General features: G+C 44.3%; 1 protein-coding gene across 2 annotated transcripts in view; it reads right to left on the bottom strand.

Moving 5' to 3' along the window:
* LOC133508614 (storkhead-box protein 2-like) overlaps positions 1 to 14,175 on the bottom strand; it is a 96,816-nt gene that overhangs the window by 63,707 nt on the left and 18,934 nt on the right. The window contains exon 1 of one of the 2 annotated variants that reach the window (XM_061834845.1): positions 720 to 1,005. The exons of the other annotated variant lie outside the window; for it this stretch is intronic. The gene's annotated coding sequence lies outside the window, so the exon portion shown is untranslated. Of the gene's footprint in view, positions 1 to 719; positions 1,006 to 14,175 lie in introns of those variants that run through there. 2 annotated transcript variants of the gene reach the window in all.

Genomic DNA, 14,175 nt, shown 5'->3' on the forward strand with positions numbered 1-14,175 from the left:
GTAACAGCAAGTTAACAATTGTGTTAAATGTGTTTTCCCTGGCTTGTGATCAGCATTTCGCTGTCTCCTTCAGTCGTGTCATTAAAACCACTGAGCTGCAGATAAAGAAGAGTCATTCTGGCATAACATTTTCAGCTTGCAGCTTTGCATTCTCCATTTTTACAATGGTATCCCAAATAAAACTATCCAAGTAAAAGGAGGGCTTGTTGTAAAACAAGGGATACTAGAGAAAATGACGTTAAGAGACGTGAGGCTGAGGAAAACTGTCTTGCGACAACAAGGGCCATTCTGTGAGGCAAAGTAGCAAGAATAAAGAACGATAAAAGCAGGATGGGGAGCGTTGATCGTCAATGTCTCTCTCACTGCAGTGGTAGTAAACAATCAGCCGGCCTCCTTTGTCCACACCACTAAACCACACCCCCTCTTTTTGTCATCTTCTTCCTCCCTCCACCTCCCTCCCTTTCACACCATTCATTTATAACATTACCCATCTTGCAATTTGTCCTACTTGTTTTCCTCCTCAACATGTAATACATATCTGTAGAGGCATCTATCTTTCCGTCAGTATTTTTCTTTCTCCATTTTACTTGGTCTGCACAGATGGGATGCTACGCTATACTCACAATACTAAATAGCAGCTTTTACTAACATGCTAACTCCTAATGAAGAGCAACACAGAAAAACACACATTTGGACAACACCAGCAGGCAGATTCATACCTTGGTTAATTGTGTTCCACTTTATGTCCAAAGCAGAATCCCAATTTTTTAGCAATTGGTTGTGATGGCAGTACAGCTCTCTCAAATGCACACAAACTGTCTCATGCCCCTCTGTGTCACACACACTCAACAACGTGCTCCTCCCCCGCCCCTAGAAAACACACAGGCTTGTTACGTCCTTCACTGTTCTCACAGGCACACACACACTCTCCTGGTCTGCTTGCCTCTTTTCCCCACACACACAAATGAGCATTCAGGCAAGAGCTACCCACAATCCTTTGCGCCACACAAAGACAAGGGGGTGTGACCAATCACAAACTGCCTCACTCTGCATCTGCGACCTCCACCTCCCTCCCCCACTCCCTCTTTCACTGGGTAATGCTCACTGACATGCAAGCATGTGGGCGGGCTGCTAAGAACGTTGCCATGACAATGCGTCCAAGTTGGGCTTTCTTCCCATCACTCATATGTTCACACATGCATTTACACACGCACATTCAGTATTTCCCCTTTTGAGAACTCAGAAGCATGTGCTCAGATGTGGTATGAGTAAAAGCTCAATTGAAGCCAGTGTTGCAGTCTTGCAGCTGGGTTTTCATGTGACCCAATTTGGGCACTGTGACTACTAGATGTTGGACACACAAATACACAGATTCTTCATGGAGTTTGGAAACAGTTGCATCATATATGGTCATTGTATATTAACTACTCTTTGATGCTGGTCCATTATTTGACATACTGTACAATGCATACGGAATGTATTCGGACACCCTTCACTTGTTCACTCTTTGTTTATTGCAGCCATTTGCTAAAATCCATCCATCCATTATGCAATCCACATATGCTCACAAGGGTCGCGGGAGTACTGGAGCCTATCCCAGCTTTCTTCAGGCAGGAGGGTACATAGAAACAAATGAGAATATACACTCGCAATCACACCTAAGGGCAATTTAAAGTCACCAAATAATGTTTTTGTAATGTGAGAGGAAACCAGAGTGCCTGGAGAAAATGCATGCAGGCACAGGGAGAAAATGCAAACACCACACAGGTGGGGCCCTGGTCCTACTAACTGTGAGGCCAATGCTCTAATCAGTTGTGCCAACATCGTGGGCATTTGCAGACACAGCATACAATATTGACAGAAAAAATGAACTCTTGAAATTTTTGCAGCTTTATTAAGAAAAACAAAAAGAAAAACTGAAATATCATACAGCCGTAAGTAATCAAATCCTTTGCTCATTATTTAGTAGAAGTACCCTTTATATTTAATACAGACATGAGTCTTTTGGGAAATGATGGAACACAACAATTTTTTCACACTTGGATTTGGAAATCATCTGCCATTTCTCCTTGGAGATCATCTCCAAATGTTGAAGAATGTTGGTGGACAGCCATTTTCAGGTCTCTTCAGAGATGCTCAATTGGTTTCAAGTAAGGGCTGTGGCTCGGCCATTCAAGGACAGTCATGGAGTGGTTCTGAAGCAATTATTTTTGCTGTGTGCTTAGGGTCTTTGTTTTGTTATAGGGGAGCCTGCGGTATGGCTGAGGTCCTGACCACTCTGGAGGTTTTTTTTCCCCAAGATATCCCTGTACTTGGCTGCATTCATCTTCATCCTCGATTGTAATAATTTTCTTCCTGTCCCTGGAGCTGCAAAACAACACCACCACATGATGCTGCCACTGCCATGATTCATTGTTTGGACTGAATTGGACAGGTGATGAGCAGTGGCTGTTTTTCTCCTCACGTACCGATTAGAAATAAGGCCAAAATTTTCTATTTGGGTCTTATTAGACCAGAGAATCTTGTTTTTCATCATCTTGGCATCCTTCAAGTGTTGTTTTTTTTTTTTTTTTTTAGCAAACTCCTGCAGTCTTTCATGGATTTTGCAGTCAGGAGAGGCTTCCGTCAGGTAACTCTTCCATAAACTGACTGGTGGAGGGCTGCAGTGATGGTTGACTATTAAGACTATGGGTGCTCAATGCATTAATCGCTATCAACCAGTCCATTGCGAAGGTAGTATTTGTAGATCTAAGGACTGCGTGACAAAAAATAGAAAAGAAAAAAAGACATCAGCCTTTTCTCACCGTGTGTGTGTGTGTGTGTGTGGTGTGTGTGTGTGTGTGTGTGTGTGTGTGTGTGTGTAACCTGCCTCCTGCCCTTTGACAGCTGGGATGGGCTAGAGCGCTCCTGCAACCATCATGTGGCTAGGAAAATGGATGGATGGATATATACGTGTCAGCAACACTTCCAGGTTATTATTTACGGCGACGCGCGCGTGAAAACCCCCCTGTACCCCCATCCCCGCAACCAGTCGATCGCGAGAAGCTGGCTACTTGAAAAGTACAACTTGGGGTAAAAAAAAAAAAAAAGTCTGGCCACGCCTGCTGTATATTCTCTAAATCGAAACCAACTCCTCAGAAAAGAATCAAACAAATCTCTGCGGTCCCTATAATAGGATTATTATTCGTCGTTAGTGCCTTGCCCCCTCTCCAACACATCAAGTGTCGGCTGTGTGTATTTTGGCTCAAGCGCACAGCCTTAAACATTGTACATCATGTTATTTTTGTTTTGTTTGTAAATATTTTTCACAAAAACCACCCACAAAATGCCAGACACAGTGAAGAAAATAACTCTGCTATATTGCAAGTTCTCCCACTCAGAAATCATGGAAGGGTCTGAATTGTTCATCGTCGGTGCATGTCCACTGTGTGAGAAATAATCTGAAAAGAAAAATCCAGAAATCACAGTGTATGATTTTTTAACAATGTATTTGTTTAACACAGCTGCAAATAAGTATTTGAACACCTGGCTATCAGCTAAAGTTCTGACCCTCAAAGACCTGTTCTTCCGGCTTTAAAAGTCCACCTCCACTCCATGTATTATCCTGAATCAGATGAACCTGTGTGAGGTCGTTAGCTGCATAAAGACACCTGTCCACCCCATACAATCTTTAAGACTCAAACTTGTAACTTTGCCAAGACCAAAGACCTTTCCAAAGACACCAGAGATAAAATTGTACAACTCCACACGGCTGGAAAGGGCTACTGAGAAATTGCCAAGCAGCATGGTGAAAAAAGGTCCACTGTTGGAGCAATCATTAGAAAACGGAAGAAACCCAGGCCTACACGACAGGACTTGGTCAATGACCTGAAAGGAGCTGGGACCACCGTTTCCAAGGTGACTGTTGGTAATGGTTTGAAATCCTGCATGGCACGGAAGGTTCCACTGCTTAAACCACCAGATGTCAAGGACTGTTTTACGTTTGCCAATGACCATTTGGATGACACAGAGGAGTCATGGAAGAAAGGTTTGGTGGCATATGAGACCAAAATGGAAACTTTTGGTCATAATTCCACTTAGCGTGTTTGGAGAAAGATGACTGATGAGTTCCATCCCAAGAACACCACCCCTACTGTGAAGCATGAGGTGGTAGCATCATGCTTTGGGGGTGTTTTTCTGCACACAGGACAATTGCACTGTATTAAGGAGAGGATGACCACGGCCATGTATTGTGAGATTATGTGGAACAACCTCTATCTTCTTTATATATATCTGGATTTACCGCTCATAAGTTTCCAAGAGACTTAGTTCGTCGTGAAAAATGGATTGCACGGGTGCAAAGGACGAGAGCTCCGTGGGTTCCAAATGACAGGTAGATGTGTATACAGCTCATACATACTATCTGGGAGTATGTCGCCGCCGTGTCCGCTGGTCATGGCTTCGGCTAGGATGCCTAATTTTGTGCGCCGAGCCAGGCCGCCTTACGGGGTTGTCGTCGCACGCGGCTGAGTGCGGCATTGGCAGCAGGGTTGTTCATAACGTCCACCGTCCCCGATGTACAACACCGCTGATGGCGGCGGGGATAAACAATGCCGCCGACAATGGCACACTCAGCCGCGAGCGTCGACAACGCCGTAAAGTGGCCCAGCTCGGCGTCGTGATAAGCCACCTCGGTGCCACCCCAGCCGAAGCCATGATCGGTTCGTCGCACCCGGGCTGCAGCATTGTGATTGCTCGCGGCTGACTACGCTACATAGTGTCATAGTATCGGGGAGTCTGTTGTTAGTTAGAAGTGATCCGCATATCATCTAAATATGACTCGAAACAATAGGGTCATATTGTCCCGGACACCTCATTCGATTGTGAGATGTTCTCTTCTTCGAAAAGAGCTTCAGTGTCTGAAGGGGCCTGTCCCACAGTAGGGGCCTCAGCGTGTTTTCAATGGCGAATGTCCAGGGTAACGTCACTGACAGTAAATGCAGCCAATATGGCGACCACTTGGATGTCAAATGAGACTTCCGCAACTTTGCGCATGGACGAAGACCTCTCTGCTCATAATTATTTTTTCGTGTAGACATTGAAGTCGGCGGCACGGTGGCTCAGATGGTAAAGCATTAGGGTCAGAGGTCCCAGGTTCAATCCCAGACCCGCCTGTGTGGAGTTTCCATGTTCGCCCCCTGCCTGAGTGGGTTTCCTCTGGGTACTTTGGTTTCCTCCCACATTCCAAAAAAAACAAGCAACATTAATTGGAGAGTCTAAATTTCCCCTAGGTGTGATTGTGACTGCGGCTGTTTGTCTCGATGTGCACTGCAATTGGCTGCCAACCAGTCCAGGGTGTACTCCGCCTCCTGCCCGTTGACAGCTGGGATAGGCTACAGCACTCCCCGCGACCCTCGTACGGATAAGCGGTGAAGAAAATGGATGGATGGACATTGAAGTCAATAATATATGTATTTTTCAATTCAATCTATTTTAGAATGTTTATAGGGCTGATACTTGACCCTTAACATCTTTCATCATTTCAAGGGTTTCATGTCAAAACTAGCAGGCATTCAAACAGTTTTTTCCCTCTGGTAATTAAGTCATTAAATTCTTGATCAGTGAACCAACTATTTTCCACCTTGTGCCATTGTTGGGACACACCCTCACACCCTGCTGGTCCAATCAGTATTAGTATTATTAATATATTTTTTAGAATATGAATTTGTCACTTTAAACTGCTCTCTTTGCACAATTGTCATTGCACTGGTCTATAGCGGGATCTGCGAATAGGTAAAGGCACTCTGTATATGCTTAACACAATGTGGGGCGTTGAAACACTCTTATCTCTTAACTGTTTGAAATGAAGAAGACTTTGCATGTTGCACATCTGTGATTCTTATAAGGAATAGTTCCCATAAATAGAATGTCTCTACTTTGTGTCAGGGCCCTGCCGGTCCCTATTCTGGCCGTACCGGTCCCCGAGGCGGCACGTACCTGCCGCAATCGGCGGAGGCGCACACCTGCGCCTCGTCTCTAGGGTCTGATGCCAATCTCCTGAACCCGCGTGTAACAGATTTTTTGAGTTTAGAGACTTTTAGCACGCAGTGTCTCCAACGCACTTATGCAGCCAATGACAAGTTTTTGTGCCAGATTACTCACCGCAATCACACTTTAAACATGAAGTTCCCAGCCGCGCACGCTTAATGCTTGAGTTTTCACGTGTTCAATTCACAAAGCAATGACATCAGCTTGGGGAGTCCCTGGCTCAGGCAACATAACCCTCTCATTGACTGGCCATCCAGACAAATCAAGTTGTGGGGTTCGAAATGCCGAGGCGTGTGCTTCGCATCCCCTGATAAGGAGGGCTCGCAGGTCACTTTGGAACCTCCACGGGACTTGCCACAGGAGCTGGATTTAATCTTGGTCCCTGACTGCTACTCGGATCTGAAGGAGGGGGTTTCTAAAGCTAAGGCTCAGTCCCTTCCGCCTCACCGGCCATATGACTGTGCTATTGATTTACTGCCCGGCACCTCACCCCCACGAGGGAGACTCTTCTCTCTTTCAGGCCCTGAACACCAAGGCATAAGGGACTATGTGGAGGAGTCACTGACGGCGGGTCTCATCAGACCCTTGTCATCACCCGCAGGAGCGGGCTTCTTCTTCGTAAAGAAAAATGATAAATCATAATCAATGTAGGCTTAATATCAGCCCAATGTTCATGAAGGGAAAAGACACGTTGTATTTTCTTATCTTTGAAAGAGCAGAAAGTGAAAGACGTTGAGGAGGAATTTCCCGCAAGCAACGGCTACCTGCAAATTCTTCTTTGGCAATAGCTAAGCACAGCCTCCCTTAATTCTTTGCCATAAACCTCTTGCAGTAATGGTAAGTGAAGCATCTTATATTTTTCATTTTAATGTATTTTATTTTTTTATATGAAATACCAACACTCATCTATTTTCTAAGGTGCTTATCCTCACGAGGGTTACGGGAATCCTGAACTAGCGGTCATCATAAATTTTGATTTTAGGATATCCAATTTATGGCGAAATTCGAGTTATGTTGCTAATGTAGGAACAGCTCTCGGTCGTAGACCGAGGACTCCCTGTAGTTGTTTAACACAACACCCCGACTTCATTGGAATGGGGTTTGTAGTCTGAGCTGGGCATTAACCGTTGTCTGTACAATGCCAAATATCTATTTTTCAAACAACTATATTGGCCGTCTGATATTTATATATATTATATTCTGATATTTACAGTACTACCACAAAGACATGGAAAAAAACAATATAAGTACTACTATATAAAAATAAATGGGCTTTTGGATTCAGATATACTGGTGGCAATGCTGAGTAAATGACTTCTGTAGAGCCAAGCAACGACATCCTTGTTTAGATCAGCGATTTATGACATTAAAACTGATCAGAGGATCATCATCAAATGCAAATTATCGGCCTATAACGATCAGGCTGATAAAATGGGTGTCAGGTCTTATAATCGCTGAGACTTTTTTTTTTTTTTTTTTACAACTATGAACAATTGAGTGTTCTTAATAATTTTTTTCTGCCATTATAATCACCTGCCTACGGACTCCCTAAAACAGGGGTGGGCAAACCTTTTGTCTTGCAGGCCACATTAGGTTCTAAAATTTGACAGAGGGGCCAGGCCAGAACCTCATTGCACAGTATGCACACGCAAATAAATGTACAACCTAATTTACCAACAGTGCGTACTGAGGACTGTGTATTTCAAATGTGCAACATAGCACATTATATAAATAGCACATTTGTCTCAATGAATCTGCAAAATGCAGAATTTACACATTATTTTGCATAATAATGGGAGGAGAAAATGTAAACAGATTAAAATAGAACACAATAAGTTTCAATTGAAGACTCAAAGTTAAAGGAATCAACATTTACTGAAAAAAGATATCACTTGCAAAATTCAACTCAACAAAATACTCAGTCACGCTCATTTCTGCAAAACTCTTTTTGTCTTCCGTTGCTGTGCGTAAATGGGCACTAAAGTTAAAGATGCCCTTTCCAACTGGTTAATGAGAGAATGGCAACAGAAGAGGACTTGGTCTCTTTCCTCAAACACAAGGAATATACCTGATAGTGTCATCGGCCAACGAAAAGAAGATGAGTATAAATGTCATCACACAGATATAGCAGATATAGACGGTGTGTGTGTGTGTGTGTGTGTGTGTGTGTGCAGGCCTGGGTGTGCGTGTGTGTGTTTGCATGAATGTGAGGCTTTGTAAAGCGCTTTGAGCACTGCAATGGTCTAGAATAGATATAGCAGTAAATAAGTGTAGTCCATCTTCCATTTCATCAAGTCAAACAGAACAGCGAAGAGAACTGAGTATTAGCAGCTTCATAGTTTGGTGTCGGTGGTTGTTGTCATGGATACAATCAAGCAATTCTGAGACTAGTAATTTTGATTGGGTCCATTTGATGTATGTAATATTTCCTTTGACTTGCAATTATGGGTAAAAATGAGCAGGTGTGTGTGTGTATTTTCCTATGTATATGTCTTGACACATGCACGTGTACACACACACAGGTGCTCAATTACTGCCTATATAACAATGAAAAGCTGGTACTTGTAAGTGTGGTTGCAATTATTTAATCTTTTAAGGCTTGAGTATTCCATCAGTTATCCCACTGAGCTTTATTAATCACGATAACATACATGAGGTCCACTATGCAGGTTTTATATTTGTCCACTTGGGGACGCTCTCCTGATGTTCTACTGCATAGTCTCTGACTTTTAAGAATGTATGGCTTTGAAAGGTCAGCTCTGTCTTAGTGAGCGATGTGAGCATCGGCAAATGAGAGTGTCGAGTTGGCTGACTGTTAACTGGCTGACCTGTGAGCAGTGTTGTCACAATTACGTTGAAAAGTCACGAGTCACAAGTTACTTATTACATGATTTCAAAAGTAATTGGGTTGTATTACAAGTAACGTTTTTAGTTACTTTCAGCAGCTGCAAAGGGGAAGCAATATTACTTATCCACAGTACAAGATCAGTAACTTAAAGGTCAAGTGTCATCCCTATAAACATTCTAAAATAGATATTATAATGCAAAGTACATATAACATCATTCACTTCAATGTCTATATGAAAAAATAAATATGAGCTGAGAGCGCGTCATCCTTTCGCAAAGTTGCAGAAGTCTCATTCGACGTCCAAGTGGTCACCATATTGGCTGCATCTTCTGTCTGTGACGTCACACTGGGACATTCGCCATTGAAAACACGCTGTGCCACTTACTATGGGAGAAGAACACGCCACTTCTGACACGAAAGCTCTTTTCGAAGAAGAGAACATGTTACCAGGGTAATATTATCGTTACCTATCATTTCAAGCCATATTTACATGATATGCGGATCACGGCCAAACTGCATGCACCCAAACCACCTCTCCGCCCAATCCACCTCTGCGCACCGGTGATAAAAACAACACCGCCCACAAGCGACGACGACGACGCTACGGCCAAACTGCCTCCCCGTCTGATCAACCTCCGCGCGGCGGTAATAAAAGCAACGTCCAATCCACCTCCACAGTGGAGATGAGCCACTGCGACCTGGCACCGCAACGAGCCACCCCGGCCGAAGCCCTGTTGATAAGGCCGGCGGCGATCCACAAGGCCAGCTCAGCCTTGTCGACAATGCTGGTGGCGATCCACAAGGCCCGCACACACATACACACACACACCACACACACACACATGGGTAGTCGCTGCCAGGTCCACTGGGAGCAAATTACCTTTCAGTGTCTTGCCCAAGGACACTTGCAGATGTGTGACATGCGGACAATTGTAGTCTGGATTCAAACCAGAGACCTTCAGTCACGACTCAGATTATTTCGATTACGAATCTCTTTCCCCTTCAATCCCGGTCAGTTTGTTTCACCTCCCCGTGTCTCCAGCTCTCGACTGTCTTCACCCAGTAGGTGCGAGTTCCCCAGTCCGTTTGTGGGAACCCGCTTGGCCATCTACCCGGGACCTCCACGTGGCGGCCAGAGGAGACACCCAGACCAGGTGCTCCCTTGTGCCTCCCGCTGCGCGGCAACTAAGACACCGTCCTCCCACTCTTTGCCGGCAACGGTGAAACCAGCAGACCCGCAGCTGGTGGCGAAGCTTCCAGCCCAGAGAGAGGAGGGGCCGCCAAATCACAAGGTGTTCTGCCGCGAAATGCGGGCGCAGATAGAGCGGCAGAGCGCCGAATTGGTGGCTCTCACGGTCCAGGTCGGGCAAGGATTAGAGAACCAGCCGAGCGACGCTGACGTCACAACTGCGACGGACTCGTCACTAACTCATGCTCACGCGGCAGTGGCAACGGATCCGTTACCAAGCCAAGCGCACGTTGCAGTGGGAACGGATCCGCCACCTTGACTCGCCCACGTTGCAGTTTCGACAGGCTCGTTAATGACTTATGCCCACGCCGCGGTGTCAACGGACTCGTTTCTGACTCTTGCTCACGCGGCAGTTGGAACTGACCCGCTCCCGAGACACGCCCACGTGGCAGTTTCAACTGACTCTCTGCCTACTCTCGTTCACATCGCCGTGGAAACGGATCCGCCACCGCGCCATGCCCACGTTGCTATATCAAAGAAAGCACTGCAAGCTCACGTGACAGTGGGAACAGACCCCACCGCCTTGCCTTGGTCACATCGCGGTTTTGACAGACACGCTGGTGACCGATTCTCATGTCACGGCATCCATCGACTCCTCCCCCAGCCGAGCCCACGTCGCGCCTGGCGGCAGATTCCTCACCGCATCACACTCGCATCACGGTGGCGACAAGCTTCTGGGCGGCCGTCGAAAGAGAAGGATGGCCAAGTTGGCCGCGGCCTTGTTGACAAGACCGAGCCTGCTGCTGGCCTTGTCGGCCGGGGTGGCTCGTCGCCGCGGTGGCTCTTGTCCACCTTGGATGTGGGCGTTTATCAACGCCACGTGAGGTGGATAGGGCGGGGAGGTGGTTTGGCCGTGAATATCATCTAAATATGGGTCGAAACAATAAGGTAATACTGCCCCGGACATTTCACTCAGTTCTAAGATGTTTTCTTTGAAAAGAGCTTCCGTGTCTGAAGGGGCGTGTCCTACAGTAGGGGCCACAGTGTGTTTTCAATGGCGAATGTCTGGGCTGACATCACGGACAGTAAATCCAGCCAATATGGCGACCACTTGGATGTCAAATGAGACTTCTGCAATTTTGCCCATGGATGACGTGATCTCCGGTCATGTTTATTTTTTCGTGTAGACATTGAAGTGAATAATCTTATAAGTATTTTTTATTTCAGTATCTATTTTAGAATGTTAATAGGGATGGCACTAGACCTTTAATAATGCATGCCTAATTGGTTTCCTTTTTTATATATAGCAATTACCAGTTTTCATTTCCTAAATTCTCCTTTTTTTTTCCTAAATTCACATTGTGCATAAAAGTTCATTAATAATAATAAAAAAAAACAGTCAGTGCATTTGCATTTAAGCGGACAGCATTTTAGCATTGTGTGACAACTCATCAGATCCATGGTTCTACATTTGTGAGTTTAGAAGAAATGACTAGGAATATGATTTTCTGTACTCCTACAAGTTTTGGAAGTTTTCAATTTGTTCAAAATACAATGAAAAATATTTCCTTAATCTTACTTCACCAAAACCCCCACTGTTTGGGTACATGACCCTTACTATTCCTCTCAGGCCACATTTGCCATATTTTCCACCTAATTGACTACATTTTTTGTCACTTATACATCATCAGATAAAAGTATTCCATATTGGCCATAAGAAATGTTATGGTTATATTTCATACTTGTAATTTTCATAATAAACAAAGCCATATAGAGTGTTGGGCACATCCTTAAAGGCCTACTGTCATGAAATGGATGATTTTTAGTATGTTGTTAATGAAAAAACGGCAGCCAATATGAGCCTGTGCGTTTTTCACCACAAAACATGATTTTGATGTATACAGCTTTTTGTAACTCCCGCCATGAAAATCCTCTCGAGGGATTTGTTTTCGAGAGGAACCAGGAAGTGACGTAAATAACAGAAGCACCCCCAAATGGACTCCTTTGTTTCAATTAGTTTTACCTCCGGGAAGGTAGCTCGCTGTTCCTTCGTGTTAGCCAAAATGCCGGCTCGTTGCATTGCTGGACATTGCTTGAACACCCGGGAGGATGGATTTACCCTCCATAAGTTTGCAAGAGACCTGGTTCATCTTGAAAAATGGATTGCACGGGTGGAGAAGACGAGAGCTTCGTGGGTTCCAAATAACAGGTAGGTGTGTATACAGCTACTAAAAAAATAATAGTTTGGGGCGGACCACGGAATTGGTCTCTCATAACGTAACAAATGATCTGCGTATGAAATATGCCGATGTGTGCGTCGGAGTATGTCAGGCTGCTGCGTCGCTTTGCCAACGAAGGCTGCGCTTCGGCCTCGCTACAAAAAAAAAACAAAAAAAAAACCTATCCTATATTTACAAAATAATCTATAATAATATATCTAATCTTTAACTATATATTTTTTTAATTCATATTATGACAGTGGGATCATACAGTATTTTAACTAAAGCATTCTGAAACAAATTAATTTCCGAACATAAAATGCAATCTTTCTCATTTTGTGTGTGTGAGTGCCACAAAATACACCTTGGACATGAAAACTTGAATGGCGCCCGCACTGAAATGGTTGGCAAATAATTGTACGTCATTTGTACCCTCATACATTAAGGCTCGGACAATGTAAGTATGTAATGTGTTCAGATGGGTTTTGTCCTGGAAGTCTCTAACAAAATCTGTCTTTGTTCAATGAAAATGAACATTTTGTTTGAAAACTGCTAATAGATGCTAGGATTAGCAGGTTTTCAGAAGTGTTAATCGATAGAAATGAACTACGTTCATTTCATGTTCACTCAAAATGTGAAGTCGTTCATGAACTTTCATTCGATGACACTCATAATTGACTGAAACGCTCCGCAGGGGGAACGTTGTTGTAGTTGGGTACTAACAGTGATCTTACTGATTTTGGCAGCCGTTGCCCGATGGTTAAGATCATGGCCTCCCACTGTAGGAGCCCCAAGTTAAAGACCCCGATTGGACCATCTTCGGGATTCAGCCCTGTGGTGTCCTTAAAGTGCCATTGACACAAAAATCAAATCTTAAAATAGGTATTGTAATCAAATCTACAAATAATATTAATCACTTTGATGATAATAGTTGTGAAAAGTGAGCTGGGAGCAGTTTGTAATTGCGCAAAGTTCGCAAAGGCCGGAAAAAACCCACGCAGGCACGGTAATGAACCCCGGCAGCTCAGAGCTGTGAGGCCAACACTTTACCAGTTGATCCACCATGCCGCCCACTTAAAACATGCTGAGCCAAATGCAATGGCAGATGAACAAGAGTGATTTTCATATTTTTCTGACGCCCCTTCAGAGACTGAAGCTCTTTTTGAGAAAGAAAAAATCTCAGAAGCGAGTGAAGCGACCGGGGCCATTTTACTATATTGTTTCGAGCCATATTTAGACAATATGCATCCACCAGACTCCCCGACAGACACAGACGAGTGGTCAGACGAGGAGGACGAGGGACCCAATGAAATATTCTAAATGACTGGCCCATAATTGTTCGATTTCCTAACTCTTTTACAAGTCTTGTGTATGTAGCATACTCGGGAGGACCCATGCCGCACAAAGTAAATTAATCTAGAACTATGTGTTATGTCTATGTTATTATTTTAGCTATTCATTCTTTAGTCTTCTCTTTATTTTCCTTTCACTCTACTCTGCAGCTGAAGTTGTCTGCATAATACATCACTTCCGGCTTCTTCTTCGACCCCACACAGTCCACAGACTTTACATGGCAAAATCTATATATGGCAACATTCTGATGTGCTGTGGACAAACGGATGATTCCATTCTGGCCAAATTTCTTTGGTAAACAACATACTAATTTTCATGTTTTTGGTGTCAGTGGCACTTTAAGCAAGACACTGGTACCCCGAATGGCTCCCCAGGTACTTCAGCTGCCTCCTGATCCAGTGTATTCCACTTACAAATGCACGTGTGTGTTCACTGTGATGGGCAAATGCAGAGAACAACTATGGTGTTCTTGACAATAAAGATTATTCTTTTTGTTGTGCTATTGTGCTAATTTCACCTTGGTCTCTTCTCTTCCTCTT

This window comes from Syngnathoides biaculeatus, chromosome 11 (assembly GCF_019802595.1).
Source record: "Syngnathoides biaculeatus isolate LvHL_M chromosome 11, ASM1980259v1, whole genome shotgun sequence".
NCBI lineage: Eukaryota > Metazoa > Chordata > Actinopteri > Syngnathiformes > Syngnathidae > Syngnathoides > Syngnathoides biaculeatus.